This window comes from Ovis aries, chromosome 3, assembly GCF_016772045.2.
Source record: "Ovis aries strain OAR_USU_Benz2616 breed Rambouillet chromosome 3, ARS-UI_Ramb_v3.0, whole genome shotgun sequence".
Taxonomy (NCBI): domain Eukaryota; kingdom Metazoa; phylum Chordata; class Mammalia; order Artiodactyla; family Bovidae; genus Ovis; species Ovis aries.
The window spans coordinates 20,648,315-20,671,828 of NC_056056.1; the positions used below are offsets into that span (position 1 = coordinate 20,648,315).

Consider the following 23,514-nt stretch of genomic DNA (forward strand, 5'->3'; position numbering starts at 1 on the left):
AAGTGGGCCGACTCCTCCGGAGATGAGCAGGTCAAATCCCATAGCCATGTACAACTGTTCAGGTCATGGTGGCACTGATTAGGGTAACAGTTTTTATTTGTATTTTTGCCACTGACTCACCTTACTGGCCCCAACAAAACACTCAACTGAGGACAGATGCCATGACTGGCCTGGTCCCCAATGGAGCCCCCCATGGGGTCTGGCCCAGGGCAGGTACTCAATGCAGGGGTGCGGGGATGAAGGCAGGGCCAGGGGATGATGGATGGGGGATGGGTGTTGGCAGTGTGGACCCACCGGTCGAGAGGGTGGGGAGGCAACAGTGCAGGCCCCTCAGGGGAGGAGTATCTCTCTGCCCTGAACCTGGGGCTTACCTTGCTTCCCAGCTGTACTGTGTGCCAGGACCCATGAATCCTGGACTCTGCCCAGCACAGCCCAAGGGGAGGGTCCACGATGCTGTCTAACTACTGTATCTGTTGGGCGACTTCACTTTCACTTTTCACTTTTTTGCATTGGAGAAGGCAATGGCAACCCTCACCAGTGTTCTTGCCTGGAGAATCCCAGGGATGGGGGAGCCTGGTGGGCTGCCATCTATGGGGTCACACAGAGTCAGACATGACTGAAGCGACTTAGCAGCAGCAGCAGCAGGGTGAATTAGGCCAACTGCCAGCCATTTCCTTGTCTCCCTGTGACTTTTTTTTTTTTTTTTGCCTTCAGGGATGCCTTTGCCCTCATCTGTGACCCTCACCCTAATTTGGGGGTGTGCCCTGTGTGCTTTAGTTCTAAGCATTTCCCTCCCAACCCCCGGTGCACCCTTCTTCCTCCTCCTCCTTCTCCAGTTGAACCCAGCACCCCTCATTCCTGCCTCTTCCCTTAAGGAACTTGCTGTGGTTAGCCCTCCCATGGGCACCTGGGGGACCCACTCCATCTCTGGTAGATTCCAGGCTGCTCTGTCCCCTGCCCTCCGAGGGGTGGGGGGAAACGAGGCTGCACCAGGTGGTCCCTGGTTCCCATCTGATTCTTGAGGCCTCACGCAAGGGAGCCCTGAAGTCATGAGGCCTCTAGCCCAGCACTGGCCAGGAAGATTCCCTCTTACTAGGAGCCCAAGTCAGGTGCCAGAGATAACGTGCAGCCCTCCAGGGGAAATAATCCATTCTCTTTCTCTCTGCCCCAGGCATTTACAGAGCTCACCCCCTGATATGACTGTCAGGAGATCAGTCAATTGCACACCTACTTGGATTGTTTCCCGAGAATCGAGTGAAGAGGGGCGTGCCTTCACCCCTCCTGTCTCCCCCTCCCACTTGCAGAGCCCTTTCAATTGTGTAGGTAGTTAATCTGGAAATTTTAGGAATTCTCAGGGTTGCTATTGTCTGTAGATAGAAGGAGGGAGGTTTTCAGCTAGAACCAGGCAGCTTGTATCATTCTTGAGGTTTTTATATGCGGAGAAAAGTTCCGACAGTGGAGGAGTCATAATTGTTTAGCCTTACATAGCATCAGGCTTCTCTAGGCTGTCCCTCCCAGGAGGAAGGGCAGCAGCCTGCCCAGTCTTGAGACTGGGCAAGTGGGCCACTGCCTGTATCACAGCTGGGCTGAGAACTGAGCAAATTCTTCTGGGATTTGCCAGTCTTTCACGTATGCGTGCGTGGGAAGTCTCTTCAGTCATATCGGAGTCTGTGCGACCCCATGGACTGTAGCCCTACAGGCTCCTCTGTCCGTGGGGATTCTCCAGGGAAGAATACTGGAGTGGTTAGCCGTTCCCTCCTCCAGGGGATCTTCCCCACCCAAGGATGGAAACTGAGTCTCCTGCAGTGGCAGGTAGGTTCTTTACCACTAGCACCGCCTGGGAAGCCTTCATGTATAAGGTTCTAGAATTGGCTCAGCCGGTAGAGAATCTGCCTGCCCATGTGGGAGACCTGGGTTCGATGCCTGAGTTGGGAAGATCCCCAGAAGGGAAAGGCTCCCCGCTCCAGTATTCTGGCCTGGAGTACTCCATGAACTGCATAGTCCGCGGGGTAGCAAAGAGTTGGACACGACTGAGCCACTTTCACTTTCAAGTTAGTGAAAGGGCTTAGAGTGTTTCACACGATGGCTGTTTCCATCCTCAAAGTGGACCTGTGTGTTGAGCATCTGCCTCCCATTTTTCAGATGGTGAAACTGAGTCTTAGCCTCCAGGAGGCATGTGTCACTTGGCCCGGGCATCACTCCTCCCTCCTTCCTCCTCCAGAGCTTGGAGCGAGTCTACTCATCCCTGCGGGTTCCTTCTACTCACCTGCTGCTGCTGCTAAGTCGCTTCTGTCGTGTCCGACTCTGTGCGACCCCATAGACGGAAGCCCATCAGGCTCCCCTGTCCCTGGGATTCTCCAGGGAAGAACACTGGAGTGGGTTGCCATTGCCTTCTCCAATGCATAAAAGTGAAAAGTGAAAGTGAAGTCGCTCAGTCGTGTCTGACTCTTTGCGACCCCATGGACTGCAGCCCACCAGTCCACGGGATTTTCCAGGCAATAGTACTGGAGTGGGGTGCCATCGCCTTCTCACCTGAGTTGGGCAGAAAGCAGCAGGTCCCGGGATTGGCTCAGGGAATCACCTCAGCTCTCCGGGCTGAGTCACAGCTGGGTGATTGCAGACCACAGGGCAGGGGCCCTCTTGGAGGCGGGGCAGGGACTCCTGACTGGCAACATCAGCCGGGCAAGCGCTCCGGGGAATCCAACTCCGCTTGTACTGAAATGTGTGTTTTAGCGTTTTCTTACTGCTTGTTGGGGGAAAAAAAAATTCTCCCTGCAAAAGTCTGGCCTTGTTTAGTTGTTCTGACAGTAATAGGGAGAGCAGGGAAAGATAGCAGACGACCCCCCTACTTCTACCTAGAGCCAGAGGAACTTCGCCAGCGAGCACCAGAAACCCTTCCCGACATGTCTGGGATGGCTGGGAAAAATCTCAAATCTCAAGAGTGGCCAGAACGGGCACTCCTGCTTCCTTCCAAGCAGGACTCTCCCCTCTTCCTTCTGCATCTCAGTAAACAGCACTAAAGGACGGCGAGGGAGGAGGGGCGGGCCGGCTCGGGGACTTCCTGCCAGGGAGGATCCGCCGCCTGGGGCCAGATGGGCTCAGGAAGCTGCCAAGTGGCTCACTGCTCGAAAGGGCCCTCGCACCACCCCGCTGGCCCCGCCCTCCCGCTGGTCCCGCCCCGGGGGCGGGGTCGAAAATCTCTCGCACCACCCCGCTGGCCCCGCCCTTCCTACTGGCCCTGCCCCTGGGCGGGGCCAGGCCGACTGGGAGCGCGCGGCTGGCTGGGTGTTTGCATACAAAGGCGGCCACGCGCGCGGCTCTGCAGTGTTTGTAGCCGCCTCCGCGCCACGAATCTCCGGTGTCGAACCCCCTGCGGAGCTGCTGTCCCAGCCCAGCCGCAGCCGAGGTAGGGGGCCACAACCTCTGGGGGAAGCCGGGCCAGGCGGGGCGGGGCGCGGCCCGCAGGGCCGGGTTGGAGGATGCAGCCAGGCCGTAGCGGGCGCGGGCGGGGAGATGCCCGTCCACCCGGCTTCCCAGACCGCACTCGGTCCCCTGCGGTCCTTCCGGGGCAAGAGATTACGGGGGGAGATGGAGAACAGGCCCAGGGGTCCGGCGGTCTCTTAAGCATCTCTCGGGCCTTCTCCTGCAGGGCTGACCTGACTTTGATCGGCGTGGCGAACTTGAGGGGGGCCCCCCTCCAGCCCCGGACGGCGGGACCAGCCAGCTCCATCCGGGGAGCGAGGGTGGGTTTTACCTGGGCAGCAAGCAGCCCCTGCTTAGCGTCAGGGACATTTATGAAGCTGTTCGGGGAGGGGGAATTTTAAGGTTTTCTGCTTTGCTGTTGAGGAAACTGAGGCTCAGGGAGCTTGACTTACCGGGCCCAAGGTCACACAACCGAGCCAGGTTTGGAATCCGAGTTCTCCTATTACAGCCTGGTCTCTGCTCTGCCGGCTTCTGTGCACCTTTCGTGCAGCCGGAGGGGTGCTAGGCCTCCCATCAAATGCCCCTGCAGAATAATGTTATTTGGGGGAAGCCCAGGAAAATGTAGGATGAAAAGTAGTGTTTTGGAAATAACTCTTAAGTGCCATGGAACCGCATTGTGTGTAGATAACTGAAGGGCAGTTTGTGTGGAGGGTAGTTGCTGGAGAAAGCAGCAGCCTGAGAAACCTGTCAACCCAGGTTTTGACCACCAAATGGGAACTTAACTAAAACAACTGGCAGTATTGATTCAGAGCTTTTAGAACCTAGTAGTTTCCCCAGGATAACAGGAGTGTTTTGGAAAGATGAGCTTACACACAGTGAGTGTTTTCATGGGAGGGGCCAGGTATTGGGAGGGTGATTGTGAAAGTTACTTTTCATTCCCTGTTCAATAATTTGGGTCTTATGAATTAAAGTAAGCATGTGAGGAACATATAGTAATCAAGAAATAAACACTGCTGAGTCTTGTTGCAAGTGGGGGGATCTTGGGTCTTGAGGGGACCTTGGAAAGGCCCAGGAGGAGTCTTGCCCTGAAAGGGGTGGGGGTGGCCAGCCCAGAAGGAAGGAAGCAAGCCTACCCTCCACCCAGTCAGCTGTGTTCAGGGCCCTGGACCGGAGGGAGGGGGCAGGAGATGAGGGTGATATTTCAAAAGAAGGGCCTGAGGCCAATGGGGCTCACAGGCTGGTACAAAGAACTTGGCTTTGTAGTTTAGCCCTGGAACATGGGCCAAAGACAAATTCTCTGAGTGTCGGCTTCTTCCACTGTGAACTGAAGAGAGAATCACACCCATTTGCAAGTTATTGTAAAAGTTCCCTGAGATGGGTAAGAGCTCCTAGGACAGAGCGTGGGGTCACCGTGGTCATTGTTATTTTAAGGGATGGACGCAAGGTGCCAGTGAGGAGGGCTATTTGTAGAGTTGAGACAGTCCTGCCTGACACTGTGATCTGGGCTATGAATCACCACTGTGGGACCCCTGGTCCCCTATGAGTCAGCCTCTCTTGGATCCTCACTGTTCTGGGTTCAAGGTCTAAAAGGTACCTAAATGCGATGGATTGATTAGCGAGAGGGTGCCGTTGGGGCTAGCTGAGGCTGCAGGCGGCTCATTCCAGGGAAAGCCTGTTGGCAGGGGCAACTTTTGGAGCATTTTGAGAAAGACCTAGAAGATGATGGTTCATTTGTGACCCTGAGGCTGGTGGTTTGACCTGCGGACACTTCAACTTCCTCTGTGTGATCGGGGTGTGAGAACCCGGAGCTGTCACGGTGACAAGGAACACGCAAGGCTGGGATGCAGGGTCAGCGTTGGGGTGGATGCCCGGGGAGGGTGGGAGAAGTCCCACGTGTTATGTGTCACTGAACCCTGGCCAGGTTTCCTAGATAAGCTCACTGGGACTCGGAATGGGATTTGGGAAGAGAAGCTGAGCAAAGCCCGAACAAGCCCTTCAGTGATTTGACATGCTTTCAGTGTATAGGGGACTCCGGCTGCCTGTTTGGTGGCTGTCTGTGAAATGGGAGCTTTCCAGGCTGTGAGCAGTGGATTTGGAGAGAGAGCCAGGGCCGCACACCTGCTTGGGTTCCTGGCCGCAGGTCCAGCTTGGGGGACATGGCAGGCGGGAGTGGCACAGCCTCTTGACAGTGGGACAGCCTCTTGATGGTGGGAGGGGGCTGTCAGGGAGCCCGTGACCTGCCCCACCTCTTTCGTGTGTCCCCCCACTTCCCTGTGTTCCCCTGCTGCTTCCTCTTCCCATGCCTCCCCTCTTCTCCCCACCTTTGACTTAACAAACAAGAAGTGAGAAGCAGCTGGAGTTTCTGCCTGCAGAGAGCCCTGGCTCAGAACACAGTAATTTTTTCACAGAGCAGCTTGCGACCCACTGGCCCTGAAATCAGTTTTGTGGGCCCATGGGCATTTAAAAAAAAAAATGAAATAAGAGAAGAAAAGAAAATATTGGACCCAGGCATACTAAGGTTAGATATTGTTCTGTGAAACTTGTTTTAGCTTGACATGTCTGTGTGAGCTCTGATGGAGGGAAGAAGGGTGTGTGAGACCCAGTGCTTGGTGTGTGGGGAGGGGCCTGCGTGTGTCAGGGGCTGGCCCCCAGCAGTCCGGCTGGGGTGTGGCCTGGGGTGGTCCAGCTGGAGGGAAGGTAGGAGCAAACGCTCAGGGGCCCAGGGCTCAGTTCGGAGAGGATGTTGTTCTGGTGATTGCAACCACATCCCTCAACCCACTAAGCAGGTTTGAAATTCCTGTAAGACTTTTTCCCTGGTGCTGAGTGCTGTGCTTTCCAGAAAAAGGCTACCACTGGTTGTTGGGGCAGAGTCCTGACTCCAGATCCACAGCCTGTTTGCTCCTAAGAGCGCCCACAGACCCCGCTGGCCCAGCTGCGGGGACAGGACTAGCCGGTTTACACTGTGTGCCTTGTTCCTAAAGGTCCAGCATCTCCTTGGACACATGTCTTCTCTCTTTTTGGTGAAATCCTCCTGTTCTCAATAGGCATCCACCTCTGGTTGACAAAAGATAGAAGCAGCAAGGGTCCTGGGATATAACCGGGCTCTTAACTTGCCAGTGAACTCTGCGTCGGCCCAGACTGTGGCTCAGTCTTGGGGTTCCCTTTGACTCAGACTTTTTGGACAAAATGGAAATGTATGCCCAGCCTATTGAAATCTAACCATACCTTTCTGGTATTTCTGTATTAATTTTAATCAGTGGAATTCTTTGCCCTTGACTTTTTGGGAGGATATGATTTAAATAGTTGACATCGGCAAAGTGCTGTCAGGCTGCAATCTTAGTTTTCGGTCCAGCCTTTGGACCCTTTGTGACCACAGGGTAGCACCTGGCTTTGGTTTGGCTGTACACTTGGAAAAGAACTTCTCGTGTACCACCTCATACCCATCCCAGGGGGCAGGTGCTGTTAGGATTGTCCGTCTTAACAGATATGAGATTGAGTGGCTTAGAGAGTGGTCAGTTGCTCATGGTCACAGCTTAGCAGGTGGGGAGCTGGGATGTGAAGGCCAGTGTCTCTCTCCAGGCCCCGAACTCTTATCCCTGAGCTGTAGGCAGCACTTGGGAGGATCCAGGTGGTATTTAGCCACCTCCTTTCCATGAGTTGCTGAGGGGAGGGGACAGGGGTCGGGCAGAAGTCCCACAGTGGTGCTTTCTTTTTGGCCAAGACACAGACCTGGACAGAGGGCCCTTGCAGGTGTATAAAGAGAGGCTACACGGTCCTGTGTTTCATTCCTGAGTTAGTGGTGAAGAGCTGAGGGTGCTTTGCGCTTTGTGTGCTAAGTCACTTCAGTCCTGTCCAGCTCTTTGTGATCCCATGGACTATAGCCCTCAGGGCTCCCCTGTCCAGAGGATTCTCCAAGCAAGAATACTGGAGTGGTTTGCCATTTCCTCCTCCAGGGCATCGGGGTCTAAACCGGGGCCTGCTTTGCCCAGCACGTTGGCCACTGACTAGTTCAGCTGCCCCACCTCCCTCCACCACCCCCAGGCCTTTTGTACTCCTTGGCAGGGACCTGAGAACACTCATCACATGGGATTATAAGATCTGAGCATTGCAAAATCCCAGTGCTGGAGATGGTCACCCATCTGACCTCTCCGACCAAAGCAGGTGTCTGCCCCTCCATTGTCCCCTCCTGTCTCAGCAGTTTCAAGGATGGGTGGGGGGGACCTTGATACCCAGCAGGCCAGAGTTTGCCATCTTCCCCCTAGGTCTCTGAGGTCATTAAAAATTAATGCTAAAGCAGTACATGACTATGTAATAAAAATCCAGAAATGAAAACTGTGGAAGTATTTGTGATGAAAAGTGAAGGCCTTCTCTTCATCCCCAGGGGTGAGCCTGTGAGCTTTGATGGTACACACATCAGTCCATCATTTTTGTGCATGTCGGAATAGGTGTAAATGTAATTCTTTAAAGTGATTTCATATGATAAATATATTTGTACCTTTTTCACATAGTATATACATCTTTTCCTCTTATTAATAGTATTTGGGGAACCCTTTTCTGTTTCTTTGTTTTATCTTTTCACATCCTAATAATTCTCAATTATATGGTTTGAGTGGTCCCCAATTTACTTAACCAAAGTCCTGTGGATATTTGTTTCTAATTTTCCTCATTATAATCAGGGCCATAATTACTGTTTTGTGCATGGGTCTTGTAGCAGAATTGCCGGAGTTTGCTGGTGTGTGCAAAAAAGACAACAGCTGTTGCCACAGTACTCACCCCATTTATTACCCCACCAGCAGGGAATGGTGAGCATTTGTTTTTTCCCCATTCACCAGCCTTCAGGTTTTACAAAATGCTTTGATTTTGGACTATTGAAAGGCCATCTTGGATTTGCATATCTTAAATTACGAATAGAATTGAATATCTTCTCATACCTCATTGACCCTGTGGACTTCTTTCTCTATCAACTCTCTTTGCTCATTATTCTGTTGGGTTGGTCTGAGGCCCTCTTAAATTAGTCTTAATATTCTACAGGTGAATGAAATTAGTAAAGCAGTAGGGTTACGAGAGCTGTGGCTGGGGTGTTGAATTTGGGCACCAGTTCCACCGAAACCATGTTCTTGACAGTTCTGCGAATCCTGGAGAAGGATTCTGCCAGTTTTAGATGAAATGCTGATGTTTCTGATGTAGCAGTGAGGTGAGAAGTCATGAGACCTCCATTACTTCATTGTGTTAGCAGCCCTGCCCTGGTGAACCATAGGAGCCTGGGGTAACTGGTGCGTTGTGCATCAGCTCTGTGCCTGGAGTGTGGGGCTCTCCTGCCGGGTGGGGCCCTTAAAGGAGGAGAGGAAACCTGCGCCTTCTCTCTCTCTCTTTCCTGTGTGTCTGGAGTTGCTGTGGGTGTCCGCTTTCCTGACGCATTTCTACAGGGTGACAGCTCGTTGCATCCCAGATGCATGCACTCCCCATGCTTCCTGTGGTACCCTGCATCCTGCAGGATGGCCTGCAGCCCAACTGCGATGGGCAGGACTACTTAATGCAGAGCAGGCTTTGGTGCCGGGACACCAGGGCTGGCTGGATTTGCTGCTTCATCATTTGTCAGGAAGTCTTAGTCTGACCTGCAAGCTCTTCAAGGCATCGCAAGCTTTTCTGGTGAATTTTTCTACTATTGGACCAGTGTCTCCTGAAAAACACTGGCCTGCCTGTAAAGTCCCTGAATCACACTGAGCACTGGTGGACACAGGAGTTTGCTCTCTTGTGTAGGAAGTTTCAGGCTTCCCTGATGGCTCAGTGTTAAGAAATCCACCTGCCAATGCAGGAGATGCGAGTTTGATTGCTGGGTTGGGAAGATGCCCTGGGGTAGGAAATGGTATTCCAGGCCAGTATTCTTGACTGGAAAATTCCATGGACAGAGAAGCCTGGCGGGTTACAGTCTATGGTGTTGCAAAGAGTCGGACATGACTGAGCACACGCTTGTCTGTAAGAAGTTTCTCTTTGGGGTCTGTTCACAATGGTCGGACTAACACATGGAGCATCTGCTGGTGGTCTCACTTGGTCCCGGCTGGCTGGGAGGGGAGGGACTAACCATCCCCCCCCCCCCCCCCCCCCCGCCCCGGCCTGGCGCCGACACCGTGCTGTCACTGAGGCCGGGTAGGGGGCAAGAGTGGGGATGAAACCCCCGCACCTGGGCTTCCAGTCTGGCATTGTTTCTCCTGCATCACTCTGCACCAAAGTCATACTTCCTTTTTTGTCATCTATATGTAATTTATCACCCTTGCCAGCTGATAACTATCAATGCATAGGGGCTCTGAGAAGAAGACTTCCTCTTTGCCGTTAATAGAACTAGCAAGAGGAAGATGTGCTATTTATAAACAAATTTCATTTTCACATAAGTCATATTAGTCATCATATCGTTTTGGAATTTCTTAGGAATTGTCTTTTTTTTTTTTTTTCCATGCTTTGTATGAAAGCCAGCGTTTATCCCATAACCTCTCAGGTGGATGTGGTCCTGGCCAGTCCCGAAGCAGCACCCGTCTGTTTTGTTGCTCCAAGCTGAGCAGACCTTGGATTTGGACCCTAGACATGGGGGCACAGTTGAATATGCTCAGAGGAGATCAGCCAGGGTTGGTGAGTGGAGGCCCCCCACCGTCCCTCTGAGACCCAGCTCCGGTGTTAGGGCACAAGGGGTCATCCTCAGAGGAAGGAGACATCCTGGGACTTCAGGAAGCCACAGGGAGAACTCCCAGGAGGCAGATTCTGTCGTGTCCTTGAGGATGAAGGGTCTGAGTGAAAAGCCAGGTGGCTTACTTACTCCCCGTGGCTGAGGCTCACTCTCCCAGAGCAAATTCTTCACCATTCACAAAGGCTATAAAGGACATCCATGTTCAGTTAGTTGTTCAATAACTGAGCCAGTTAAGATACAAGACTTTCAGTGTCTCAGGACAGGAATTAAGTCTTGGCTGGTGCCAAGCCCGGCGCTGGGCACAGGTGAGTGAGTGTGTGACTGGGTGAGAGGGGAGTGGGCGTGGGCAGGAAGGTATCGGCTAGTTGCTCACCAGCCCTCAGAAACGACTTGAGGTGTAGATCTGGATAAAGAGGAGGAGAAGATTTTATCCATGGATATTCAATTTAGATGTTTTTTTCTTTTACTAGTAAATTATTTGCCCTTTTTCTTTGTTAGCTCAAAAGTGATGAGACCCTGTCCAGATCTGTAAGAGGCATGGCCCTGATTGTCAGCCGGTGGCAGGGCTTCTGCCCAGCCTATGTACCCGCCCCCTGGCGTCTTCTGATTACCCGCGTGTGCCACCTGGAGAGGTGGGAGGATGAGACTGGTCTGCTGCTGCTTGACCCATCAGCAAGCACAGACGGACCTCTGGCGCAGGCAGACGAGTTTCCAAACCAGGAAATCAAGCTCTTAAAATGTACCATTGTGGCTGAGTTTGGCCTCCCCATTGGAGAAGTGAATAGGTTTCACACTGCTGTGCATTATACCCTCCCGTGTATATAATTTAAGGTCTGCGTGCTGCCCCGTATGTAGGTTGGACTGTCAAGTCTTGGGGAGCTTGACAGCATTGTCCCAGTGCTGGATAGAGGTTCAGTGTGAATTTGGATGGTGCGTCCACCTCATCCAGCCCAAGTTATATAAACTGTAACAGCTTCCTTTTCTGCATAATGGGAAAATCATATCCCTTGCATCGTTCTGATAACTAAGCAAACGATTTAAACTCTTTGTTACTACCACCATCTTCTGGATGGTGTGCCAGCCGTAGTGGCGTGTGAAAATGGGCAGCGGGTTTGAAGGTTTGTGGCACACTGGCTTGCCACCGTGCTGTCGTTGCCTCATGCTGCCCGTGAACTCAGTGGATGTGGAGAGGTCTCTCAGATGCACATCTATAACCAGAGTAGCTGGCAGGCTAGAACTTTGACCCCCAGTGGAGCATTAGCTGGTTGGGTGTCTGGGGCTGCAGTCCTGCTGTTGATAACAGCAACGCAAAACCAGGGGATGTTGTGTCGATTTTCCAGTCAGGACTTGCCCTGCGTGTGCCTTAAGCCCAGAGTCCACACCTGCTGTCGGGGGAGAGGTGACAGAGTGCACTTTTGTCTCTGTGCACACAGGCTGGCTCCTGGAAGTGATGACTCATTCTGGGGACAAGTGTGCCAAAGATGTCTCCAGTCACAAACTGATGAAAGGAGGGTGTTTGACCTTTTAGGCCTTGAGGACTGTGGGGGCAGGTTTTGGATTTACCTTCTAAGCAGCCCTGAGGGTAAGGGTAGGCAAGGCGGGGTGTGGATGCCTGTGAAAATAACACACCTAGAGCCTACAGCCGAGTCTGACTTATCTAGCCACTTGCTCAAGAAAGAAATGACAGTAACCACTCACTTTTCGTCCTGTGCTTTGCAAGGGCAAAGACCTTTTCAAAGTTATCATCTTGTTCAGCGCTTTTGATGACAGCTGGTAAGTCTCATCAGAGAGGCTGGGGAAGACCTGGCCTCCGGCACAGAGCTCCTCAATGCTGGAGGAAGTAGTCAAGTCCGGGCCTCCTGACCCCTGTCCACTAAAAAAAAAAAAAAAAAAATACATGCACAACCTAAAACCTGAGAGTTACGTTTTATTTGGTGACCTTACTGAGGGCTTTCCTGATAGCTCAGTTGGTGAAGAATCCCCCTGCAACTCAGGAGACCCCGATTTGATTCCTGGGTCAGGAAGATCTGCTGGAGAAAGGATTGGCTACCCACTCCAGTATTCTTGGGCTTCCCTTGTGGCTCAGATGGTAAAGAATCCTCCTGCAATGCCGGAGACCTGTGATCCCTGGGTTGGGAAGATCCCCTGAGAAGGGAAAAGCTATCCACTCCAGTATTCTGGCCTGGAGAATTCCATGGACTGCATAGTCCATGGGGTTGGAAAGAGTAACTTTCACTTTCACCTGAGGACTATAATCTAGGTGTTCTAGAGAGGAGAGGGAGGATCCAGGATATATAGGAAGTTTTTGCTGGGAAAAAAATGTAGTTGGATATGAAGGATCACTGCTAATCACACAAAAAATAGCCATGTCAAGTTAATGATTTCAGTGCTCATCTGTGTACAGGAAGGTAGGTGCAGGAGTCTGGCTCCTTGAAGTGATTCCCTTGATATGCATCTTAATTGCCTACAGGGGTATTGTTTTTCTCTGTCCTGAGTTCTTCTCAGGGTGCTCCGCTGGGCTGCTGCAGTGGCTGATGGCTTGATTGGGGGCAACGTTTATTATTCACCCGAGTGGCAGGCAGTGTTGTTTGTTTACTGAAATGGAAGGCAACATTTTTTTGTTGTTGTTCACACCCCTAATTTTGTGCAGTTTCTGTTTTTTTTTTTGACTAATCCTTATCTTCTGTGGCCTGTGTGCTGCAAGAAATGCGTAGTGAGCCTGTTATCTAAACTGTGTTTGCAGTGAATGTTGTTTGGGGCATTGTCTTCATTAGTTTTGTGTTCCTGGGAGAGGACAATTCCCATTTTCTTAATTTCTTCTACTTTTTGAATTTTAGTACTGCTCCGCCCATACCCATACCTGCTAAGCTACTTTGCGGTGGTGTGTGCACATCTGGAATTTTTTGTGATGGGACAAAATAATTCCAAAACAAATCCCTCTCCCCTGTACGACCGCTCTCCTCACCCTCCAAACAATCCCTACAAGAATAAAAAAGCAACCCTAAACTCCTGGTTTCTTGCTGGAGATAAAAACTTGATTTCATAAAATTGTTATGACCAAGTCATAGAATCATGAACTCAGAACCCCATTCTTGAATTCCCTTTACAGACTCTTCATCAGATCATGGTTTAGACTCTTTGCATGCCCCCATTAATGGTGAGCTCCCCGCCCCACCCCCCAGAATGAGTCAGTTCTCTTAGAAGCTTGGTCTTACAGACTGTGCTTTCCATCCTGGCTCTGGAATGGCCTGTCTGTAATTCCAACTTTCTTTACAATCTCTGGTCACCTGGGTAGTACTGGGATGCCCTGTGAACATGTGCTGAATGTTGTTATCTGGCTTTTAGAATGAGACGATTGCCATCTGTTTTGCTAAAGCAAAACTGATTTTTCTGTAACTGGGTCTCACACATTTATTGGGCTTTCCTGGTAGCTTAGTGGGTGAAGAATCTGCCTGCCAACACAGGAGACGCAGGTTTGATTTTTGGGTCAGGAAGATTCCTGGAGGAGGAAGTGGCAGCCCACTCCAGTATTCTTGCCTGAAAAATCCCATGGACAGAGGAACCTGGTGGGCTATCGTCCAAAGGGTGGCAAAGAGTCAGACACAGCTGAGCATGCACGTTGGCTGTGTCACTCATTTATACCAGTTCTGTCCAGTGGGATGGGAAGGCAGCGCTGTGCTCAGCAGGACAGGGAAGAGTAGGGGTTCCACCTGGGCCCCTATCCTCACTGTGGCTTACCAGTTGAGCTACCCAGAATGCCACACAAACCCGGTGCCCCAGTTCCTTGTTGGAAATGGGGTAGTCATGTTAGTTCTGAGTATGCTTAGATCTTCATCAGATTAGTCCACCTAGGCAAAGGAGTTCTGTATGTTGTGAAGTGCTGTACAGATGTTGAGTGGAAGCTTGTGTGGCCTTTCGCCTGGGATTCAGGAAGAAGTGACATTAGCCAGTAGTGGTTTGCTAAGGGCTTGTTTGCACCATCTATCAGATGGGATGGGTGCTGAGGGCTTTGGAGTATTCCTTGCTCCCCAAAGCTTCCCTTGTGGCTCAGCTGGTAAAGAATCTGCTTACAATATGGGAGACCTGGGTTTGATCCCTGGGTTGGGAAGATCCCCTGGAGAAGGCTACCCACTCCAGTATTCTGGCTTGGAGAATTCCATGGAGTGTGTAGTCCATGGGGTCGCAAAGAGTCAGATACGACTGAGTGACTTTTATTTCACTTGCTCCCCAAAGACAGCAGGCACCCGTCATGGTTTTCCAAGTTCACATAAACCTTTCTCAACAAGCATCATTTTGTCTTCTCACCTCCGCTTATTACCCTTGGAGTTCCTGGTGGTTGTGTCAGGTAAGAAGGTTGCACTTCCTGGCTACATTTTGCAGCTCCCAGCAGAGCCTCTCGGAAAAACTAGGTTCAGTCTCGTCGGACAGAAAGTTAACCTCATACACGCTGCAGAACTTGTTTTCTCAGAGAGCCTGAAATTCTGTTTCACTGTGGACATCCTTTCCAAGATGGTCCTCAGGTTAGCCTTTGCTGGAACGCGAGTGTAGGGAGGGATTTGTTTTCAGTACTTCTCTTTCATTTGCGTCTCAGATGTTTCCTCATTTCTCTTTGTGTGATGACCTGCCTCCTCATTCCTCAGGAAAGCACTAGGATATCGTGCCCACCCATGTGGCCATGACCGCCCCGAGGTCGGCTGAGCCCTGGTAAGCGGAGCCCCCCGCCTCTGGCACAGCTCTGCACCCTCCTACCTGCCGCCACTCCCGTCCTCTTCTGCCGTGATGGGTACTAGGAGGATACAGGCGTCCCTCTGTGCCCTGGTCCTTCACTCTGAGCCGTGCATCTGTTTCAGTGTTCTAACAGTAGGATGCAGGCAGCTTGGATGGTACCTCCTCTATTTCCACTAAACCAATGCAAAAGTGTCCCCAACCAATGAAGCAGTTTCACTTGTTGGAAGAAAGTCACCGTATAGATTAAATTCAATCAGGTCATTTCAGAGGTACTTCGCTTAACGGACAAATAGAAGAGATGAGGCTCCCAGCATATGCTGAAGAATGGAGTCAACAGCAGTCTGGGAAGTAATTCAAACGTGGTCATGTGTGGCCGCAGCATTTCCTGGGTCCCTGGGATGGGCCCAGTGCCATGTGAGGGGCTGGGTGCCCCGAGATGAGCAGGCCCCTCCCTGTCCTCAAGGAGGGCAGACAGCTTGGTGAATGGGATCTCTCCAGCTGCTGGACAAATGCTGGCCCAAGTTTATCAGGTCTCTCCAGCTGGACAAATGACAACCTAGACAAGTGACAACCTGTGTTTTATCAAGCCGCTGCTCAGGATAGGAGGAGAGGGGATCAGCTGACCAGGAGAGCCTGGAGGGAGGTTCAGTTCACAGAACAATGAGTTAATGTGGGTGTGGAGATGGATGAGGTAGCCTGACACGCAGGCGAAGACACAGAAGAGGCAATGGGATGTGGATTAAGGAGTGACTCTTGTGGAGTAGAACTCTTATGGAGCTTAAAGAGCTTAAAGAAAGAAGTGTCAAGGTGAGGAAGGTTTAACAAAAATGGTGATTCTGAGGGTAGTGTCCACTGAGACAGCTCTGCACTCTCTTTGACCTATGCTAAGGTGAGGTTTCTCAGCCCCGAGTCTTGACCCACTATCCTTCCTGGGGCGGAGTATCTCCAGATTGGATGTTGCCTGTCATAACATCACATGTCTTTGGGCATGCTTACAAGATGAAAATGGAGAAACTTACCTTGTAGATAATGTGCCTTTGATAATAGTCTCATTGAGAGAACCAGAAGGGGAATTAATTAAAATCACTTTTATACATTTGCATAATAAATGAATGGACCTGATTCCTGAATTTCGAGTAAGGAGGTTGGCCTGAAATAATTCAGAGGCCCATATTAGTTTTAGTAATTGATGCTTTTCAGGCTGAAGATGCTCTGTTGATTACGTTGCAGATGGAACCCCTTGTGGGAATACACTTTCGGGTTTTTGTGTTCCATGTATGTTATCTATTGGGGTCTAACACAAGCGCTGCCGCGGTTTCTAACTTATGGAAGAGTATTCAGAAAGACAGTATTCCAGTGGCGTGGAATAATCTTAGAAAGTTAGTTGTGTTCCAGGAGGTCAACCTGGAAGTTGGCACGTTGAGAAAAATATATTTACCAGTTTGTTAACCTCAGAGTTAAGCACAGCATAGAGAACCTGAGTTTGGCAGGAGGCGTATCTTTCTGTTTTTTTGAGGTCTGGCTCAGCTTTCCTCGAAAACCCTTTGCATGAGGGTTAAAGGAATCCCATTTCGAGCGGTAAGTGAAGGCTTGTCAGGTGGAGCAGGCAGCTCCTGCCAGATCCAAAGATTAAAATCGAGAGATCAAAAAGTGACTTGGAGTGGGGTGAGTGGAGAGCAGGGTTCTCAGAGCTGTTCAGCTGGAAATTTCAGCCTTTGTTTTGTGTACAGGTTCTGCTTATCTCTGGCTGCTTCTTGAGGTTCTGAAGGCAATTTCTTCTTGAGGGCACACACCCGCTCCTGGCCTTCTCCTGTCCTGTCTCAGAGGACACCACGGCTGGAGGGAGGTGAACGGGGGTCGGCAGGGGACTCTGGCTGACCTGGCTTCTTCACCAGCAAATTAGCTTCTTCCTTGAGGCCTTGACTTCTGATGGAGCTGACAGAAGTGAAACTTGAAAAGTGGTGCCTAGCCGGGTGGCTCCTATATTCGGTACCTACTCACCAGCTCAGTTGGTATAGCATTTGCCTGCAATGCAGGAGACCCCGGTTCAATTCCTGGGTTGGCAAGATCTGCTGGAGAAAGGATAGCCTACCCATTCCAGTGTCCTTGGGCTTCCCTTGTGGCTCAGCTGGTAAAGAATCCGCCTGCAATGTGGGAGACCTGGGTTCGATCCCTGCGTTGGGAAGATCCCCTGGAGAAGGGAACAGCTACCCACTCCAGTATACTGGCCTGGAGAATTCCATGGAATATGTAGTCCATGGGGTTGCAAAGAGTCGGACACGACAGAGTGACTTTCACTTTCACTCACCAGCATGTATTTAGGAGGAGACCTTGGAGGAGCAGAAGGTCAAGCAGAGCGTGGCTGCTTCCAGCCAGCCTGTGCTTTTTGGTCAAGCAGATGCTGGAGGTGACCTGGGTCCACTTTCTCCCCTTGGTCTCCTGGACCCAGTCTGTCACTCAAAGAAACTTTTAATTTTTAAAATATAGTTTTATAGTCTTTATTGAATTTATCATAATATTGCTCCTGTTTTATGTCTTGGTTTTTTTTGGCATGTGGGGTCTTAGCTCCCCAACTAGGGATCAAACCCACACCCTCTGCTTTGAAAGGTGAAGTCTTAACCACTGGACTGCCTGGGAAGTCCCTCCAAGAAACTTCTTATCTGTGTTGTAAATTAAAAAAAAAAAAATTGGTAAAATACACGACATAAAATCCAGTCTTTTAACCAATTTTAAGTGAACAGCTCAATAGACTCAATACAAGTACACGTACGTGGCTGTGCATTCACACAGTAGACGGTCACTGTCCAGCTCCAGAGCTCTTCTCACCTTGCGCACCTGAAGCTCTGTCCCCATGAAACACGAACTTCCTTCACCCTGCCCCCACCCCTGGTAATCGCCATTCTGCCTTCTGCTTCTGTGGCTTTAGCTGCTCCGGATACCTTGTACGAGCAGGATCACGCAGTATTTGTCCTTGGTGACTGGTGTATGTCGCTTAGCATGATGCCCTCAAGGTTCAGCCAAGCTGTAGCATGTGTCAGAATTTCATTCCTTTTGGAGACTGAATAACGTTCCATTGTGTGTATCATACTGCATTTTGTTTATCCGTTCATCCATCGATGGCCAGTTGGATTGTTTTTACCTTTTGGCTGTTGGGAATAATGTTGCTATAAACACAGATATATCTCTTTGAGACCTTGCTTTCCATTCTCCTGGCTGTGTACTCAGAAGTGGAATTGCTGGGTCATAGGGTAGGTCTGTTCATGGGGTTTTCAAGGCAAGAATACTGAAGTGGGTTGCCATTCCCTTCTCCAGTGGACCACGTTTCGTCAGAACTCTCCACCATGACCTTTCCGTCTTGGGTGGCCTTACATGAGACATGGCCCATCGTTTCATTGAGTTGGGCAAGGCTGTGATCCAGGTGATTAGTTTTCTGTGATTGTGGTTTCCATTTTGTCTGCCCTCTGATGGGTAAGGATAAGAGGCTTGTGGAAGCTTCCTGATGGGAGGAACTGGCTGTGGGGACGATAGAGGATGAGATGGTTGGATGGCATCACCTACTTGATGGACATGAGTTTGAGCAAGTTCTGAGAGTTGGTGATGGACAGGGAAGCCTGGCGTGCTGCAGTCCATGGGGTCGCAAAGAGTCGGACATGACTGAGCAACTGAACTGAACTGAGGGTAGGTCTATTTTAAATTTTTCTGAGGAATCACCATGCTGTGTTCTATAGCTGTACCCTTTACCCTCTGATAGTGTATGTAGGTTCCATATTCTTTACATCCTCACCAGTGCATGTTTTTTCCTGCTTTTTAGGCAGTAGTCATCCTAATGAGGCAAGAGATAGATGGGCCTCCGGCAAGGCATTTAAAACTGGCCTCCTGTTTACATTTCTCTGGGGTGAGAAAAGATGGACTTCAGGCAAGACGCTTAGAACTAGCCTCCTGTTTGCATTTCCTGAGACAGGAGATAGGTGGGCTCCAGGTTAGATATTTACGACCAGCCTCCTATTTGCACTTGGAGATGGAAATAACAGAAACAGTATAAAGAGCCAGGCTTTGTCTCCTGAGGACACCTTAAGATAACAGTCGTGGCAGGAACAGAGAAGGGCTAAACTCCATTTGAGTAAAAGATCAAGAAGTCATTTATTAAAGCAATTATCCTTCAATTAAAAAATAAATTAAAAAATAAAGAAGTCTTTTATTTCCCATCCTTGGGGCAAGGGAGAACACTGCACATGCTCAGAAAGACTTCTTGGGGTCAAAAGGAGGGGGCACCACCCCATAATATGTGATGCCAAGAACCCTCCCCCCAGCCCCCATAGGCCTCTGGGTTGGAATTCTTGAAAAAAGTAGTGCGTGGGTGTTAGAGAGGGTCCTATGGTAGGTCAGATGAGGAAAAAGAAACCAGATAACTGGCCAAAGGAAGGCAAAGACCCAGAAGAACTGCCCTATGTAAACGACTTATCTGCCTCTTTACTCCTCGTTACAGGGGCCACCCATACGCTTTCTCTCCGGTGTGCATCTCTGCCTTGCTTCTGTCTTAACTAAACCATTTCTCTGTGAGCTCTCCCACTGGTGCTGTGTCTCTGATAATAAACTTTATACCTGTTTTTACAGTTTTCACCTTCTTGAGAAATGCATTTATCAGTAGGGACAAGAGCCAAGGCGAGCTTTGTTCCAGCCACTGTCTCTTGCTGGTCTAGTGGCTGAGATTCTTGGTTTTCATCCAGACCACCCAGGTTCGATTCCGGGCAGGGAACTAAGATCTCACTTCAAGCTACTGCGCACTGCTGCGTCTCTGAAATCACAAATAGCTGTGAGGTGCTAGTGAGTGCTCTCCTTTTTAAAAAATTTTCAATGCTCGGTTCTAGCTGGCCTAGGGCGTAGACACTGACAGTTCCTAGGCGTGTGTTGGCAGGTGGGGCCCTGGCTCAGTCATTTGTTAAGGATTATAGAACAGATTTTCTGCTTCGGAATGGAGATATTTTCAGATTTGCAAATAAGTTATTCAATAGAGAGGGTAGCTAAAGATCTCAAAGCAATTTCTGATTATTTGTGGTAGAAAAAACACGTCAGCCCACCCATGGCCCGCTCACAGGGGAAATCCCAGGGCTGGAAATCGAGGAATTGATGTCTGCCTCTGTCTTGGTTGTGGAGCTCGCCTGAGCCATGTCCCACCTCTGGGCTTATTTCTTTAAAACGAGGATGTTGGGACACGAGCTCAGTCAGGATCCTGCCAGCTTCAGAATTCTCAGTTTCTGCCCATTTACCTTGAATTTACTCATTGGTGGGTGGGGAAGGATGCTTCGTTCTCGAGGACAAGAGCACAGATCAACATTTCATTTAAATTATGAAAGATGCCCTTCCAGTTGCTAAGGATCGAAGAGTGCAGCCTTTATCTTTGGATGATTGGAGCTGGACCTGGACCTTGCAGGTCACCCGGGCCGGTATGCTCGTTTGACAGATGAGAGGCTAGGGCACAGAGCTGGTAATACCATCCAGTTATGAGCTTTCTCTTTCTTATGAATAAAAAATGCTTATCAGCAGGTCCTGAGGCCTTCTCAGGAGCCCTGCCAGTGGAGCGGTGATGTTGGCCTAGGTTCAGGACTGCGGTGCTGGGGAGCGGTTATTCAGGGGTCACTGTCATTCAGGGTGGGCAGAGCCCATATGTGACGGTGGTGAAGTTGGAGGAAGCCATGGGGGATGGGAGAGGGGCTCAACATAACCAAAGCCAAGGTCAGATTCCAGGTCGGTGACCTTGGGCATTTGCTGCATTGCACATTTGCTAGTCCTTCAGTTTTCCTACCTGAAAGGCCTTATACCTACAGGGTTATTGTGAGAGTCACGAGAATATGACAGAAGGGGCTTCCCAGGTGGCGCTAGCGGCAGGGAACCTGCCTGACAATGTAGGAGATGCGGGTTCCATCCCTGGGTTGGGATGATCCCCGGGAGGAGGGCATGGTAACCCACTCCGGAGAATTCTTGCCTGGAGAATCCCGTGGACAGAGGAGCCTGGCAGACTCCATCCCACAGGGTTGAACACAACTGAAGTGACTTAGCATGCACGCACACATATGACAGAAATTGTAAAAAAATGTTATTATACTGCAGGCACTGCTGTCTCATGAGCCCAGTATGTTAAAATCCAGGTTGACCATTGTGGTGATGCTTTCCTTTTATAAAATGACTCCCTAGAGAAAGTGTCAGAGTTATAAATAGTCCTTTTCTCTATGGCTCAGGAAATGTCCCGCCTCCCCTTGTGCATGGAGTTGGTTAACCTGTACCATTAAGCCAACTTAGAACGTGTGTGATTTTATGAATTTAGGTACCTGGGCCTTAGTGAGTGGTGGAGGCTGTGCAGCTGGGAGGCAGGTCTGTGCATCTGAATGTGTTTACTGAAGGTTGGCTTATTTCTGCATCTGAGGGAGGAAGTGTATTAATCCAGAGAACGTCATTTAAAGTTGTAGCATGAGCCAGAGGACTTTCTCATGCTCTTTTCTCTGAGGGTTTTGCTCACTGCTTCAGTCTCTGGCTTGTTCTGTTAGAATCAAATCAGCAGTTCTTGTTTGCATGCAGGGCAGTTGACTGATCACTTTAGTGCTTCAGTTTCCTGTTTTGGGAGCAGGGAGAGTCGCAATCACTTCTGCTTATGTTGTAGGGGTTGAGATGAGAGGCTCATAGAAGGGAGTTTCTTCTTTTTTTTTTTTGGTAATTGAAAGGACCAGGCTTGATCCTTGGCCTCAAGGAGAATCTGGCTTCACTGAGTGACATGAAAACCACATGGCAGAATGGACACACATCAGAGCAAGAAAGTTCACAGTTACAAGCTGTGTAAATGGAGGTTTGCCAGGGCCAGGTGGGCACACACGTGCCGTGGCGGCTGCTGGAGTCATCGTAAGGCTCCTGGGTGGTGGTCAGTGTGGTCAGTCCCATGAGCTCCTGGTTAGATCTGCTGAGGAATCTAACCTGCTTGAGGGCAGGGAAACCGGCCGAGGGCTGGGGACCCGTCAGTCGGAAGTCACGTTGTGTGACCTCTTGGTGCTCAGATGATATTTGAAACCACGTGGCCTCACGAGTCCACCAAAGTATACAGAGTGGAGGGGACAGAACTCTGTGGACTCGGCCCTGAAGTGGAGGTGCTACTGGAGCCGGAGGAGGCAGGACTTGGCAGGGACAAGACCGTGAGCCACACCCCCAGGGGTAGCTGGGCCCGTCTGAGCGTCTGAGTCCCATCAGGGCGGGCGACTGGCATCTGGAGGCCGGGTGAGGCCGTTTGGGCAGCTGGGCGGATGCGGGTCACACTGGGGTGGCCGGTGGAGCCCCAGCTGTGAGGAGAGGACCAGGGCCCAGCGCCGCGGGGGCTCCCGTTGCTCCGGCCCCCAACGTTTGCCTTGTTTCTCCCCTCACTGCCGCCCTTCAGGCTCGCGTCCTTTCTTGTCCATGCGATCATCAGCAGCTGCAGATTGGCCTGCCTGCCTTCAGGGTCTTTTCCTGCCAGCCTTCTCTACCTTTTTGTAACCGCAATGCTCTTTCTAAGTCATGGATGAAGTCATCATTTTGTGTTCTTGAGTCCCCAGTGGCTTCCCATTGCGACCATGCGTTGGCCCGTCTCCTGGCAGGTGTCAGCTCTGGTCCTCCACTGTGCGTTCCCACTGCAAGCGCACATCTCTCCACGTGCAGTGTCCTGTCCGCCTCCCTCTGCCAGTGAGCATCCCTGCCCTCCTCCCCGCCTGCTAACTGCTAGCTCCTCCGCGATGGCTCTTCTCCTCCCCTGGACAGAATTCCCTCAGTTCAGTTCAGCTGAGTCGCTCAGTCGTGTCTGACTCTTTGCCACCCCATAGACTGCAGCACGCCAGGCCTCTGTGTCTGTCGCCAACTCCCGGAGTTTACTCAAACTCATGTGCATTGAGTGGGTGATGCCATCCAACCATCTCATCCTCTCTCATCCCCTTCTCCTCCCACCTTCAATCTTTCCCAGCATCAGGGTCTTGTCAAAGGAGTCAGCTCTTTGCATCAGGTGGCCAAAGTATTGGAGTTTGAGCTTCAGCGTCAGTCCTTCCAATGAATTTTCAGGATTAATCTCCTTTAGGATGGACTGCTTGGATCTCCTTTCAGTTCAAGGGACTCTCAAGAGTCTTCTCCAACACCACAGTTCAAAAGCATTAATTCTTCTTCGGTGCTTGGCTTTCTTTATAGTACAACTCTCAGATCCATATGTGACGACTGGAAAAGCCATAGCTTTGACTAGATGGACCTTTGTTGGCAAAGTGAATTCCCTCAGTGTCTCCTTAAAAGAAGCCTCACGGATGTGCATTCTCCTTCTCGAGCCCAAGTCCCTCTTGGGGGCGGGAGCCTGTGTCTTTTGAATCTGTCTTCCCAGCACCAGGCCCCTTGCAGAGTAGTGGCCCTGGATGTTTGCTCAGGGGACTCCAGTGGGTCAGCTGTGCAGACAACCTGAAGCCCGGCTCAGATATCCCTCAGAAATGTGAGAGCATGGGGCAGGCAGGCAAGGTCCAGGGTGGAAATTGTCCAAAATAAAAGTCTTTTTTTTTTTTTTCCTTCTCAAGGAAAAAAAATCATTTGTCTCTAGTAATATTATTAATTATCTACTCTTTCGGGCTTCCCTGGTGGCTCAGCTGGTAAAGAATCCACCTGCGATGTGGGAGACCTGGGTTCGATCCCAGGGT

The 23,514-nt window shown here is 50.6% G+C and overlaps 1 protein-coding gene across 4 annotated transcripts in view; it reads left to right on the top strand.

The window, feature by feature from the left end:
• The window catches only part of LPIN1 (lipin 1), a 127,602-nt gene that overhangs the window by 53,827 nt on the left and 50,261 nt on the right, over window positions 1-23,514 (top strand). For 2 of the 4 annotated variants that reach the window (XM_060411589.1, XM_060411590.1), the window contains exons 1-2: window positions 3,294-3,406; window positions 3,650-3,743. The exons of the other annotated variants lie outside the window; for them this stretch is intronic. The gene's annotated coding sequence lies outside the window, so the exon portion shown is untranslated. Of the gene's footprint in view, window positions 1-3,293; window positions 3,407-3,649; window positions 3,744-23,514 lie in introns of those variants that run through there. 4 annotated transcript variants of the gene reach the window in all.